Source organism: Lissotriton vulgaris, chromosome 7 (assembly GCF_964263255.1).
Source record: "Lissotriton vulgaris chromosome 7, aLisVul1.2, whole genome shotgun sequence".
NCBI lineage: Eukaryota > Metazoa > Chordata > Amphibia > Caudata > Salamandridae > Lissotriton > Lissotriton vulgaris.
Window position 1 is genome coordinate 811,236,268 of NC_141695.1, and position 16,416 is coordinate 811,252,683.

Below are 16,416 nucleotides of genomic sequence, written 5' to 3' on the forward strand. Positions count from 1 at the left end.
CACTAGAGATGAGAGAAACTTGTCCAAGCACAGCCAAAGTGTACCTGCAGCTCTCCACAGACTCCGAAGCACAGCAGTGGCATGTCGATGAATGAAACAGAAACCATTCCGTAGTCATCATCAGTCCATCCCGCGGTGACGAACACAGTTCCAGTCGGCGTGTGCCTGCATTCTGTGGTGGTGGTGGTGGTCCTCGGAACGTACTGGAAGAAGGAAGCCTGCCATCACTGTCATCAACTCCTAGCGCCTGGAGCTAACACGGACAGACTGCAGAGACGAGTCTACTCTCACTCGAGTCCCGACCCGTGACAGCTAGTCAGGAGTCGAGTCTGCACTGCAGTTAATCAGGCAGCCCAGGTAAGGCCCAGGCTGCATGCGTCATCTTTCTCGCCAGAGCGGCCAGACACACATTCCTCCAGCTGACAGACATACTCCTGTATCAGACTGTCCCTAGCGCACACACTGCGCCAGGCCTATCTGGCAGGCACGGTTGAGGCGCTATACCAGTCTAAAAGACGCGCGGTTGTGTGCCATTCCTTCTGGGTTGCGGATGCCACGCATGCGGGTTCTAACACATCGACTCGTCGCTATATACCTTTGTTAAATTAGGCAGGTCTCTGTTAGCGCAGTGCCTGTTACTACTTTCATGACCTCATGGCGATAAATGGCTAATCGATGTATATGAATTGCAGCATTGGAGGTATTTAACGCCTTGCAGGGTTTGCAGTATTTCACCTGGCTTGTAGCTATATGAATTGTGTATGTTTCTTGTTATAGTATTCCTTTTGGATGAGTGTGCACTGCTAGTAGTTTCAAAACGCATGCATGACTGAGGGTTAATGTGCTACTGCCGAGGTCTCGAGTTATGGTTCAAGTCCCAGTCGGCGCACTGATAGAAGTGTTCGTGACGTGTCTACGCCTTCCATCCATCATTTTATTTAAGGTTGTGGTCTGGTGCATCCGTCCGGTTGCTTGTAATAAAATGACACGAGGCTACTGTCTCCAGCATGTCTGAGCATCGCCCGGGGCTCTTATATGAAATGCATACGTTTAAATTGAAATTGACTACTCCTGAGCTACTTTTCATCCTTCCAGGGGCAATGAAATGCGTAGATTCAACTGGCTAAAAAGAAGCACCTGCTATTTATAGTGTTTGAAGCGTGCATTATTAGACTTCTGCATACTGAACATTACATCTGCACTGTAGTCAGCTCGTCTACCAGTGTCCAGAGCTGCTGACAAGGTTCCACCTCTACATTTATTTCACGCACACATCTAGCCATGCACTGGCTGATGCGTCGGTGTTGTATTCGAGCCCATAGCAGGTATATGCTGTGAGCGGGAATTATGCGAGATGCTCAGATAGGGTGCCTCTGTATGCATGAGACAGGGTTTACAAATGATCCTTGAGCACTGACAGTTAGCCCGTGTCAGGCATGCACAGCTCGTTCACTTCTGTTTTTCTCGATGCATCCTGGTACTTTTAGTTTTCTTTATCATGCACCTTAAATCCCCCGGATGTCATTATAAATTTGTAGTCTATCCCTGAAGAGAGATTTCATTTACAGACAGTCCGGCCTGTATTTGCTTGACGATCGTGGCACAAGGAGACGGTCCTTCAAATAATGCCTTCCCACTTGACCAATGCTGTGTGATCTTGGACAAAAGACTTTTCCTGTTCTACAGATCCCAGGCCTGGTTAAATCGGAGGAAGGGGGTAGAGCCAGAGAAAAGTTGGTGTGGCCTCCAACAAAGATTTGAGCACCAGCACTTCAAATCTTACAAATTAAGCACTGCTGTGGTGATTAGTGCGCTTTACAGATACTGTTTGACTGAGGCGCCGTTTTTGACAGCTGGCAGGGTTTTGTCCTGACTGCTTGTGCAGAAGCCCCCAGAGGGCCTGGGTGCCATCCCCGGCGCGGCCCCTGACTCCAGGTGCTGCTCCATGGCGTCTCGCGGAGGTAAAATCAAAAACATCCTATTTAAGAAGGCTTTCTGTCCGGATTCAGAAGGTGAAACGTCATCATATTCGGGGCGCGCCTTGAAGCAGGGCCACGTAGGTCAGTGGAGAAATAAAGAACAAGACCGGTGAATATAGGTCAGGCACACCAAAGAGGTGAAGGACAGGAACAGAATTGGAGGATATGTTTGTAGCTCAGTGCTAAAAAACCCCAATGGCTTGAGGATAGAGCTGAGCGGAAAAAACGAACTACAAGACGGAAATGTAAAACTAAAAGATATTGCACAGGAAGGGCCAATGAAAACAAATATATTCCTTATTGTGGAGAGATGGAACAGGTGGGGATATAGCTCAGTGGTAGAGCATTTGACTGCAGTTCAAGAGGTCCCTGGTTCAAATCCGGGTGTCCCCTTCAGATTTTTTTTTCAATCCTTTTTACAATATTTTGTGCAAAGCCTAAAAAGAAGTTTGTTGATGCGAAAAAGACCAACATTAAAATAACACACGCTTTTTGGATCATGTTTCCTAGAAACGACCAAACGATTCAAACATTTAACTTTATACTGACAAGTTGACTAAAGCTAAGGCACTTTGTCTGAGAGATACACAAGCTGAAAGAGAGAGAAACGCAGAAGGTGAAAGAGAGCGAGACACAAAGGGAGCGAAAGCGAGCTCCCCAAGTGTTTGGAAGCATGTGATCACTCCCAGAAGGATGAAGAGATAAGTTGGCATTCTGTGATTTGAAGCTGTAATGCTCAGTATAGTGAGCTCTCTCATACTATTATTAAGTCCTAACACAAGCTTTTAAAAGTGGACGCACCCTTTTACATCACCAAAGACAGAAGTTTCTGTTTAATGTAAGACTTCCCTATTCCAATGTTTGCAAAGTTTGTGAATGGTATAGGTTTGCTGATTAATAGACTACGAGAAATCTAATCTAATAAACAGAAATTTAGAAAGAGGCTCGCACTGGTTCTGAAAGTAAGCGGTGAGGCTCCCGGACTACAGCAAGAGATTGTGAAATGTCCACCTTTCCCCTTTAAGACTAAGTTACATTCCCTGGATCTAGAATAGGTTGAAAGCATGGTGAAGAATGCTCTGTGTATTCCGATCAGTGACAGCCACGTGACAGTGGGAGGTGGGTACCAACATCAATGACCAGTGTAAGGCCTTCCGTAGAGCACCACTAAGGTTTGGGAATATTTCCTTTGCGCCCCAATTTGGTGATTTTTTTTCTCAGTGTGAACCCTCCTTCCCAACGGAACGGTGAGAGTCGAGTCTGACTCTGTCTCTGAGACGAGACTGCTCACAAAATATTTATAAAGTAATCGCCTGTCTTTCCAGTTGAGCTGCCTAGTTATGTGAGTGTTAACAACATGTCTCAGATGCGCAGCGTAGTCAATACTGAATGGTTTGTCTGCATTATGCATGTTCACGACACGCGTGTGTATGCACATTTGAGTGTGTGCCTGTGCATAACCGAGAACTCACAAATGCATGCGTCTGTGTGCTCCTCAACGTGTGTGTGTGTTCCTGTTGTGCGTGAGTGCATGTGTGCGTGCATGCACATTTGTGCGTTCGTGAGCACGCAAATGTGTGGTTGTTTGCGTGAGTGTTTGTTTCTGGCTGCCTTTTATATGCACTAGCCGTGCTTGTTGAGTTGAAGGGTGACATATGAGCAGCGAGATACGCCTTGGTTAATGGCAAAGTTCCCGGGGCCCCCACCTATGCTCCCTGCACAGGGCCACCATGAGCCTAGAGCCGTCCCTGACTGAGCAACCGTATGAACTTGCCAGATTTATTGAAAAATCCTATGAAGAACTAGGAAGAGATAGTTTGGGAGGGAAACCTGTAAAGCCTGAACTAACAGAAAATCCTGAAAAAGTTTTTATCAAAAACAATCTAACTACTCCTAAAAAGAAATGGGAAAATAGTAGACAGTCCGTTCCTAAAGAGAAGCGCTCTCAGTCCAGAGGTAGATCTCCTCAAAAGGAGCACTCTGAAAAGAAATAAAACCTTAGAAATAGGGATAACATAAGAAAATCTGATAGATATCAAGATACTGATACACGATCCTCTCGTACCTTTCAGACTTCCTCGCAGAAATCCGGAAGAAGTTGACGATCATAACAAAAAGAAGAACGCGTGAAGTCCAAAGACGAACAACACGTTCCAAAAAATAAGAAATCTCAATTCTCCAAAAAGAAGGTAGCAAGTATTAAAATCAGACATGCTGAGGATCTTGAGGACACAACTCAAGAACGGGGAGTGGGCCCAGACAATGCTGGACAGAGCAGCAGAGGTCACCATAGCTCGCAGGATCCTGAAAGATCATCTGGAGACAGTGGATCTGATTGAATGCACTCAGGTTGAAGCTGCCGACACCAGGGTTAGTGTACCCAATAAGTTATATTAAGTAACACTCCGAATAGAAGGGGACATAACTAGAAAAATAAAATCACTCTCAACAACTATCTAAGGGTTATGACATCCTTCTGGCTGAAAAAGACTGGCCACCTGAATTTGTCAGGGAGTGCCCACATGGCGAAGAAATCACTATGCCAGCCTTCTGTAATCATATTCCTATTCACAAAAAATACACCTATGCCAGAAAATGGGCTGTAGCCCAGGCTCCAGCATTATACAAAAATCATGTGGGATGGGATGAGGATTCTCCTCACCATAAAATCCAGTTGAAAAATCCACCTACTGCTCAAAGGCAGTATCCAGTAAAGCAGGAAGCTAAAAAACAAGTCAGGGAGATCTTAGGTCAACTTGAATACCAAGGGGTGATTGAAACATGCACCTCATCAATGAACAATCCTTTGTTTCCTGTCTCCAAACCAGACAATACATATCGTCTAGTTTTGGATTACAGACATTTAAACTCTTGTTGCAAAACTTTTGCAGTACAAAATACACACAGTGCAGCACTGATGAATAACATCGTTCCCAAGAAACATAAAATGACACCATCCTGCTCAATTGAACTGACTTCAATCACGGATTCACAAGTGGTATGTCTCCCCTCCTAGCGACTGCTCGCAATCTTACTATCCCGGTCGATTGATGTACAATAATGCACTGAATTGACGGTAACTACCCCACCACTGGGCCTGTGACACTGACTCCGTCTCACTTCCCTACCACGGCATCACGCCAAATCCCCAGTGCGAAACTCAATAGACCCCGCTCACTTTTACCTGCCTATCCCTCCTTTCCAAACACTGCGGCCGCCTTACAAATTGTCAAAAACATCAATATATGAATTGTAAATATTTTATAAATTTTATAGTAATATGGTTTTCTAAAGGATTGCACTGAATGCCCACGCCATCTGGCAACACCCCTCACTGCGGTTCCAAATACTGTAAGTGAATAGCTAGTGCTGACCATTGCTATAATTATGCTTAAATTGACTGCACCTATTTTTTGCTTTCTTCCTTGCTTTTTCTTCAACAGGCGTTTAAAAAGCTCTATTCAGGCATATCATTTTTCAAGTCCTGAAGATGATCCCCTTAAAACTGAGCGTGGGATCGAAACGTCGACTCCTTTATGAGTAATTCATACATGTTACCCCATTGTATTACTGTATGTATGATTAACTCCAGGATACACTGCTTACATTAGACGCATGTCAGCCAATATTGCACTCCTACAGGAGACACACATAAACGCTACCGAACTCACTCGCCTGCAATCTAAATGGCGTGGGACCCTCTGTGCCACACAATACTCAGCGTTTGCACGCGGCGCATTGATCTGGGTCAGACCGGGTACTCCCTTCCGGGTGCTCCGACGGGTGGTAGACAAAGAGGGCAGATATGCGCTTCTGGAGGGAATACTGGACGGGCAGGGAATACTCCTTGGCAGCATTTACGCCCCTAACACAGACCAAGATAAATTCTGGGATCACCTCACGGGTGTTCTGGCCCAGTTCACCACAGTCCCATGGGTACTGGGAGGCAACTAACTGCACACTGGACCCCGCCCTGGACCGCTCACATCCTCCTCCCGCACATTCCCCGGCTCCCCGGCAGGCAGAGCTCTTTAGGACATGGGTCACACACTGGGCGCTCACTGACGCATGGCGACACCTCCTCCCACTGGCTCGCGTTTACTCCTTCCACTCGATCCCACACAACCTCCGGGTCCGCCTAGACCGCTTCCTCTGTTCTGCACCAATTCTCCCTAAGATCACGTCTACGGACTACCTAGGCCAGATCCTTTCGGATCATGACGCTCACATTATACGTCTAACCTGGCGCCCCCCCCACCCACCGGTCCCCACCTGGCGCCTCCCTAGGGATTGCCTGACCGACCCAGTATTCAGAGACGCACACAAAACCAGCATACAGGACTACTTTACACATAACGCGAACACAGCGTCGTCGGTACTGGTGGAGTGGGACGAGTATAAGGTGGTGGCTAGGGGAGAATGCATCAAACAGGTGGTGGGGGTTCGCCGCACCTTGGAGCGGACACTCCTGACCTCGGAGCAGGCTCTGGCCGCACTCACTAAACGACCTGACGACTCGGAGGAGCACGCTGTGCTCACGGCCGAGGCTAAGACGGAATACCAGTCCGCCTGCGCCGATCTCCGGAAGTATAATTTTAGGGCTTACGCCTCTAGGATGCATAAGGACAGGGACACAACTGGGGCGCTGCTGGCTTGGATGGCAAGGCAGGACACCGAAATCAAGCCAATCACGGATATTATCAACCCGGACGGTGTGCTGGTGCGCTCACAAGCCGAGATTCTCCTGGCGTTCCAGCGTCATTATACACAGGTGTACGGGACCCCGACCCAGTACTCCCCATCTTCTGTTGACAACTTTCTAGATCCTCTGACTCTATCCACAATATCGGACGCCGACAAACGCTCCCTCGACGCCAAGATTGCCCTGTCTGACATAACCCAGGCGATACGGGCCATGTCTCGTAATAAAGCGCCGGGGTTGGACGGCTTCCCACTAGAATACTACTAAACATTCTCCCCCCTAGTGGTCCCCCGTCTGTCGCGGTGTTCGGGGCGTCTCTTCATCTAGGTAGGTTGCCCCAGTCACTACGGGAGTCCGTGATCGTCACCTTTCCCAAGCCCCACAGAGATCCACTCCATATGGGGTCGTATCGCCCCATCACGCTCCTGTCGGCCGACTGTAAGATCCTGGGGAAAATCCTGGCGGACCGGTATGCGCAGATCATTCGCCCATTGGTCCACCCCGACCAATGCGGCTTCATGCCGGGAAGAAACACCTCCCAGAATCTCCGCCGAGTCTTCCATGTTCAGGATCAGGTGCACGACCGATTTCCTCGCGCCGCCTGCCTCATTATGGACCTGGAAAAGGCATTCGACACCCTCACTTGGCCCTATCTCTTTTCTGTCCTGCGGCGACTTAATATCGGCCCGACGCTCATGGGGTACACACGCCTCCTGTACACCGATCTCACCACTCGGGTTCGGATCGGGAAACGTATATCACCAGCATTCGGAGTTCGGCGGGGCACAAGACAGGGGTGCCCCCTGTCGCCGCTCTTATTCGCGTTGGTGGTCGAGCCGCTGGCGGTTCGGCTACGCCTGGAGGGTGTAGACTGGGGCATCCCCCTTGCGGATGACATGCATTGCGTGTCCATGTACGCGGACGATCTCCTCATATACGTCCGGGACATCGAAGCGGACCTGGCCCCCATAGGAGCGACATTGATGGACTTTGCAGACGCCTCGGGCCTACAGGTGAACTGGGACAAGTCCACAGTTTACCCCTTACACTCGAGCCTACCCCCCCCCCCCGGGAAGTCGAGCTCGGTCCGTATAAACTCTCGTGGTCCGCGGAGGCTCCCCGGTACCTCGGTGTCCGCTTGTACCATTCTCCGGCAGCCATGTTTGAGGGTAATCACCGCGCAGTGCTTGCTAGCCTGCGCCCGACTCTCGCCTTCTGGAATAAACTCCCACTAGCCCCGATAGGACGGATAGCCCTAGCTAAAATGGTGATGCTTCCCCGGCTCCTTTACCACTTCACAAACTTGCCGGTTATACCACCCAGGTCCTTCTTCCGCGCTGTCGACTCCCTCCTAGGAACCCTTATCTGGGGCGAGAGCCGACACAGGGTCGCCCTGAAAACCCTCCAACTTCCCACGACGCAGGGTGGACTTGGAGCTCCATCCTTCGAGGCATATTTCCTCACGGCACAACTCCAATGGCTGTCTTACTGGACGGCGGACCGCTACCCTCAGGAGACTGTCACTTCGGCCGGCAGAATCGCAACCCCAGAACTCACCCGTCTTCTCCTCCCGGGCACCAAGCCTCGGCGCACATACCCCCTTCGAGTGGCGATAGCGCGCCGGTGCATGATGCGAATCCACCGGTTGTCCCCCAGTAGACCTCCGTACTCCCCGCTACTACCACTGATAGGCAGCCCCAGGCAGGACTCCTACTTTACTGCTCCACTGTTCACCGAATGGTCACTCTGTGGCATCACGGATCTGGAATCGCTCTTCGAGGAAGGCCAGCTAAAATCGCTGGACCGCCTGACCGCTGAATACGGACTCCCCCCAGGCCAATTCCTCAGATATAGACAGCTACTCGACGGATACCGACCCCATTTTAATCTCTGCACTGGCGAGCCAGACACGCATCCAGTAATACATACAATTCTACATATGGGGGTGGGACGCCACTTAATCACCTGGTTATATAAATCCATCCGGGAACTCTCACACGCTCCCCTTAAGACTTTGCGAGCCACATGGGAGGAGGACATAGGTCGCGCACTACACGATTCTGAATGGACTAAAGCACTTGAGGCCCCAAAACGCGTCTCTAGGAACGCCCGCTTCAAGAACATCCAATACTACATCCTACACAGGGCATACCTCACTCCAGCGCGACTGCAGAAGTTCTATCCCTCCACACCATTCCTTTGCCCCAGATGCTGCTCCCCTACGGCAGATTTTCGGCACATGTTCTGGAGTTGCCCCAACCTTCACCCCTTTTGGCGGGCGGTACATGACACTCTGGCGGACCTTACGGGTCTCACTACACTAGCCACCTGGGAGTCCAGTGCACTAGGCATCTTTCATGTTCCTAAGCGAGACCCGGTGCACAGACGCTTCGTGTCCTTAGCACTCCTGTTGGCAAACAGATGTATAGCCATGCGCTGGCGTTCCCCGGAGGGTCCCTCTGCAGCGGCATGGAAGGGCGCAGTCGGTAAATGGGCGGCGGCGGAAGAGGATGCCCTTAGAGAGGAAGAAGCCAGGGGTGCGCGCAAAATTCCCTTATCCATGGAATGGGCCATGCTCCTCCACAGCTTACAGCAGTCCACACATGCAGAAGACCAGCCTACTCCTCCCCTCCCCCCCGCCCAAGAGAATCAGTAGCCTCTACATGGTATCAACCATCCCGGGACCGTCTCCCGGTACCCTCTACATCCTGATCAAACTCTCATATGTCATGCCACCCACCTCAATGCCCGCATACACGGGGGGTACTCACCCCCTGCTCACCCCTCTTCCCCCCCCTCTCTTGGAGCGCAGACCAACTAGCTCCGTGGCCCCCCCCCCCCCGACACCCGTCGCCAGTATCCCCCTGCTTAGACCCTGCCAGCGCCCACACGCTTCTCACCCACAGTTTTGTCCCCCCCGTTCTCAGGTGCCACCACTGTATGGACAGTACAGACCTCAATCCTACGCTCTCGAGGCGGGAACCTACATACCTGCTATTATCCACCGCCCTATTGGCGATGCAGATTCACTGTTTCCCGGCCTGCGGACATGTTTGTAGGATCTACACTGACTATTCAAGGAAATGTATGTTTGCACCAGTTATATAAATACAAGAAAACGTTGCACGCTTGGCTGTTCGTGGCTGAATGTTGAGGCCACGTCAGCAGATCATTTACACTGTACCTGTATACTTTGATGCAACAATAAAACAAATTTCAGTAAAAAAAAACTCCAGGATACACTGCTAATTTAAATTCGCATCAGTGACCTGTAAGCTCACCCTGTTTGCCTGATATTTCTTTCACTCACTGTCCTTTTTACTTCTCTCCTACGTACGGCACAGGACTGTGCCCTACTGTAACCCTAATGTTTTGGTTATGTTTTGTATCCTCACATTAAACGACTTACCAGATCAATAAAAATTCCCTGTCCGGCTGGACAAGGGACTCTGAACTATATAGCAGCCCATTGTGGTCTATATAATATCTGTTTACTCTTATTCTCATATGCTAAGGACCGCTTGTTTCCTTTATAAATACTCGATACCCATGGTCCTGAGCCATTTACTGGGTTCCCCTTGTTTTTCTTCAATGGCAACTATAAATATATCATGGTCGCGGTGGATTCATGCTCGAGGTTCATTTGAATGTGGCCTCAGCAGTCAGCTGACGCCCAAACTGTTATAAAAGATTTGCGAGTCTTTATCAGCACATACTCAATCGGCACGCTAAATTCTGACCAGGGTCCCGCGTTTAGCTCTAGGGCTTACAAGGAGGCCTTGGCCAGCTTGGGCGTTGCATTGCGATTTTTTAGTCCATTCCATCCTGAGGGAAATTCGGTTGTGGAGAGAGAAAACTGTGACATAAAGCAATCTATAACAGCTAGGGTATTAGGTTCAGGTGATGGGTGGGTCAAACATCTAATAAATGTCCAACGTAGTCTTAATAACCTGCCAAGAAATTCTCTGGGTGGAATCACTCCACACGAAATCCCTTTTGGTACTAGAATGTTGGTTGAAGACCTCAATCATCACACTTCAGTGGTGGAACAAAAACCCTTTGATATCAAAGATCGTTTGGCTGTTTTACAGGACTTTAATGAAACAAGAAGAAGTCTAAGCAACACCAGCGAAAAGCCAACGACCACTGAAGAAAAACCACCTGTTTCCAGCAAGACCTGTCTGGATTCCAAAGATTGGTGAACTGGTCAGGGAGAAAATAGCGGATAAGAAGGAATTTGGGCCTTCTTACAGAAAACCAGTACCTGTACTAGCAATTTACGGATCAAGAACAGTGCTGCTGCCGCCCCTTGCTATGAAAAAAGGAGAACGGGTCTGTGTCAATTGACCTGGTAAAACCACAACCCAAATAACAGTTCGTCAAGAAACTCCCTTCTACAATGCAGCATCTGACTATACAAACTTGTCAAGAGAACAAGTAACTCCAGCGATTTCAAAGAATCCGGATGCAATACCAACAATTGACAGATCTGCCTCTGGCTATTTTATCAACTTCAATACCTTTTCTGAGGATTCTAGTGAACCTGAAACTACGCCAGCAAAACAATATTTCAAGGAAAAAGTAAAGGAACTTGGTCAAGAGCTTACTAATACATATCTGCTTTCACCTTGGGTTGAACTTTAGATTGTGTTAGGTGTACTTTATCTCCTGCTATGGCTCATTCTTGTGTTAAGTTTGGGAAATCTGATAGATGGAAACCACATTAAAATGGACACAGCAAGTAAGAACATCAACTTACTCCTGAAGGGACACAAATCATCTCATTGTGAACAACGAGGCCTGTCATCAGTGAACATCCCAGCGGTCCCACTACCTGGTGGAATAGCATGGGATACAACTGATTATGACATTTATGGCCCTGTTGAGCTGCTAAAGATTCCTCATCAATTTAAGGTTTCCTTGAGTGATTTTGTCTCACCTAGCACATTTTCTGATGATTGGGGACTTTGAGACTGTTAATAACATGATGGTAGACTTAGAAATGTCAGCAAAATTTACAAAACTTGAATACTTAGAAGGTTCAGCAAATTATGAAGAAATGTATTGTTTTAATCATTTTGGCCATCATTACTTGCATAAATCTGCAAACCCTAGAAATGTTTTAACTTATAATCAATGGGAACATTGTCCAACACCTCCAAAAAGGTAGTTCTAAAAATCTTCTTAGAAAATTTCCATATTTCAAAGGTTTTAATGTTACAAACCCAGAAAGTTTTTACTTTAAAAATATGAATAAGACAGGCATGAAAAGTATGTTGACAAATACTAAACAATTTTATTCTGCTGCCTTTTATGCTCAATTGTCCACCTTAGGCTTTGACTTTTGGAAAAACAACATTGAGACAAAAACTGTTTGGGGCACAAAAGACTGGCAGGAACAAGGCTTAGAAGCATTGTTCAGAGCCTGCATCATCCCAGAACAAATACTGTTCTTAAATGACACTGTTCAACAGACATCTTGTCTTGGCATTGCTAAGATAAAAGATTTAAACAAACCGTCCATACCTAAGCCCACACCTGATAGAAATTTTACTTCAGATGAGGAGGTAGACGTAAATTATATTTTACAACAGAACAGAACAAATCTTGAATCGGAAAAATTGTTAATCTGACCCACAGACACGAATAACTGTCAAGATAGATTCCTGAACAACACACAAGGGTTCACAGTAACTCGGCCAGATCCAAGATATATCCAAAAACAACATCCAGGGATAATAACAACTTACAGTGTAGGAAAACAATGCCTTGAATGGCTACAGAAATCCACACTAGCGGAAATAAAACACTTATCTTTGCTTAAAGATGGCATTGATTTACGAGAATTCTTGATAGGAACTCGTAATCCACGTCATAAATGTTTCATATTCGCCGGTATATACGCTGCTTACGATGAAGCTTGGAAAGTCACGCAAATGGAAACAGCTGAAAGAATATGAGAAACTCATTGTATTAACCTAGAGAAATCACTCTCTGTAGTTGACAATGGGTTAACAACTCTGTCGTCCAGAATTTATTCTTTGGACAGCATTTTATCCTCTGCCATAGGCATAATGGAACAGGACTTGCTAATGTTACAACATGGCCAGTGTCAATTACGTTCTATAATGCTATTAGGCTGGACGTTGCAAAACCTTTGTTCTGGCTATGTGCCCTGGCGTTTAATCAACACTACATCACTGTTTACTGTATTTAACCTTACAGATAAACAAATCTCGTTGGCACAGAGGGGAGCAGACTATACGGTGCTGAGCATCATAAAACTGGAGAGATTACCATTGACCGTTTCTGAGTAACCATCAGTTGAATGGATAATACATGGCACCATCACGATAACAGTGACGACTTTCCAGTTTCAGTATTGGCTAAAACAAATACCAGCAGGCCTGTCTGAAAGGTTGGGTAAAGAATACATTAAGTCGACCTGAGATTTACCATACACACAAATGTTGGAGTGGGGGAAAGGAAGTATTTCTTAGTGGTACAAATTGTGAAAACTCACTAAGCAGTACACACTTGTGTCAAGGTATTAATTTACACGGAGCCTGCGAAGGTTCTTCCAATAACCTTTCTTGCCACCTGCAAGGTTCGCCCACAGCGCTGATAGATCCAATTTTCAAGCAGCTTTCCAATCGTAGCTACGTTATGTTAAATGATCACAGCTGTTGTGGAATGATGCCAGGAATAAGATATCTCGTTACTGTGTCAGCCAGGGTCACTTGCTGTATGCAAGTATTGTTTCCTAAAACTAAGACAGACGGGCAGTCACCACTATGGCCTTCACTGAACATCTCTTCTATATGAATTGATACTTTAAGCAGAATGAAAGCCATTCGTTTGCAAAAAACTGTGCCACTGACCTCGTCCAGAGAGACGTATGATCTGCAAGTTGCAAGGTCCTCTGCAGAGATCATACATTATTATCAACAAACTGCCCAGTACATTTTTCAGAAATGTTAGGTCATATCTTAAACATGTCTGATACCAGCGGTATTGCATATGTATTTATGACGATTTTTTTCGGACTGTTAGCACCCTTTGAAGCAGTCCTGGGCATTTTTCCTAACTTCGTCCACTCTGTGTTCGGCAGACTGCCTCTACTTTTGGGACTCGTAGCAGGGATCTTATTTTTATTCCTCCTGCTTCTTTATGGCAAATCCGGCCACCAGCGATACCCAAGCCAGCATGGAAAATGCGCTGCAGGCTATGAGGTACCATGACAGAATAACACAGATCCTTGGCTTGGCTCGTTTAAGAGATCTGAATACCACATGGTTCCTGTCATTCAGACCAATCTTGCAAGATTGCATCTTACCTGTTCTACGATGCCTGCTTTGTGGAGAGGAATGCGTGTTAGATGTCTGTCTAACACTACCATCAGTTATGCCAACGGATGCGGACGCATTACTGGGTCCGGTAACGGCTCATGTGGTGTGTTGCCCCCAACGGCTACCAATCCTGATGACGGTATTCATTGAGATCTCACTGGAAAATCCAACTGGAGGTGAGATACGCGGATCAACAGGCACACAGGTAGTCAAGTCAAGTCAAAGAATTTATATAGCGCACTACATACCCAGAGGGTTTCAAGGCGCTTAGGAAGGGGAGGAGGATTACTTGTCAAATATCCACGTTTTAAGTTGCTTTCTGAATGCTAGGTGGTTCTGGGTGAGGCGAAGGTGAGCGGGGAGTGAGTTCCATGTTTTAGCAGCCAGGTAGGAAAAGGATCTGCCTCCCATGGTGGTCTTGTTGATGCGAGGTACAGTGGCGAGGGCTTGGCTGGAAGAACGTAGTTGGCGGGAGGGGGTGTAGAAGGACAGACGTGAGTTGAGGCATTCTGGACCGATGTCGTAGAGTGATTTGTGTGCGTGGGTAAGCAGTCGGAAAGTGATCCTCTTATTAACGGGTAGCCAGTGGAGGTCTTTAAGGTGACCAGAGATGTGTTCGTTGCGTGGGATGTCTAATATGAGTCTGGCTGAGGTGTTTTGGATTCGTTGGAGTTTCTTCTGGAGTTTTGCGGTAGTACCTGCGTAGAGGGTGTTTCCGTAGTCCAGTCGGCTCGTGACCAGAGCGTGGGTGACTGTTTTCCTTGTTTCGGTGGGGATCCAGCGAAATGTTTTTCTGAGCATGCGAAGAATGTTGAAGCAGGAAGAGGATACGGCGCTGACTTGTCTGTTCATTGAGAGTGAAGAATCCAGGATGACGCCTAGGTTCCGTGCGTGGTCTGTCGGGATGGGTGCTTTTCCGAGGGCTTCCGGCCACCAGGAGTCGTCCCATGCAGAGGGGGATGTACCTAAGATGAGGACTTCAGTTTTGTCTGAGTTCAGTTTCAGACGGCTTTGTTTCATCCATTCGGCAACTTCTTTCATTCCTTCGTGTAGGTTAGTTTTGGCGGTGCTGGGGCCATCTGCTATGAACTTTGCTAACGCTGCAACTGACGCTGATGGCGATGCTTCACATATGTGCACAATTGACCTTCTTAATGAAGTGGTTGAACTTTCATGTACTGTGGTAGGCAATTTCTTTGCCAGCCTTGATGACTTAATGTTTTCTCCTGACACCGAGAATAACTTTTGAAATTAGCACACAGCGTTCTTTCAAACTCTGAAATTCGACCTTCAATTTTTTCAAAACAAAAGCTACCAAGTTTGAAACTCTATTTTAACGACAGATTTATTTGACTTTTTCCACACAAAAAAAAATGAACTTTGGCACAAAAAGTAATGTGCTTAAAGTAGAACTATTCTTAGAGAACAAGAATTCCTTGAACACTTCCTAGGAACAATATTAGCCTAATCTACAAACCCAAAAAGTTTGTATATTCTGCTTTGGGATGGTCTCGACATTTTTCTTCTGTAACTAAGAGCCATTTCCTAAATGTAATTTTCATGATTCATTCAGTTAGCATTTCTAATATCATATCATATGCTTACAATGAAGTAATTTTCCTTAAATGTGTACTATACAAAATGCTCAATTGTTCATGAACAACCATTTCAAATGCATTTTACATGTTTTTTTGGGGGTTGTAAACACATGCTCTAGATTATATGCTTTAGTGCTTGAACTTAGATGAACATGATAACGTGGAGTGGGTGATTCTTTTTTTTTTGTCCTCATTTGCCTTGACCCCCATTTAGGAAACATCAACCACCTTGCGTGTCTTACCTGGGCAAGTTCAAAAGATCTTTATAAATCTCACACCAAGACACGAAATAGGTATTGGCAGAAGAAGCATCCAGGATTAGAGGGCTAATTGGTTAACTCCACCAAGGTATCTTTCAACCTGTTGGACCATATTATCTACCTGGGGGACCTGTAACAATGATCCATGAAGCAGGGAAGGCATAATCATAGGACCCGAGGGGGAGGATGGGGGGGGGGGGGGGGGGACCCGGAAGTCCTATCTCCACTGTACCAATAAGTCCCAGAATGCGATCTTTTTCCTGCTACAGTCCCTAGCCAGATCGACTCTAGATGTTTCACACAGGGACGTCAGCCAGCCAGAGTGTGTTGGTACGGCAGAGTCTACCCAGAACTTACAAATGTGTCTTCTTGCCAAAAGGATAGCATAGAAGAGAAAAGATCTTGCATGGCTGGAGATGTTGTCATTGATACCGAAAATGATTAGTGGGAGACTTATGCTCAGAGAGACCTTGAGGATAGAATCCAGCGACACCTTCACTTCCTCCCTAATAAGCCAAATGGGGGGGG

General features: G+C 47.0%; 1 protein-coding gene and 1 non-coding gene across 2 annotated transcripts in view; both read left to right on the forward strand.

Annotated features, from left to right (window-relative positions):
* DNAH17 (dynein axonemal heavy chain 17) overlaps positions 1-16,416 on the forward strand; it is a 15,539,113-nt gene that overhangs the window by 3,143,555 nt on the left and 12,379,142 nt on the right. The gene's annotated exons all lie outside the window — the stretch shown is intronic.
* On the forward strand, positions 2,301-2,372 carry TRNAC-GCA (transfer RNA cysteine (anticodon GCA)). The gene has a single exon. It is a non-coding gene; the product is annotated as a tRNA-Cys (tRNA).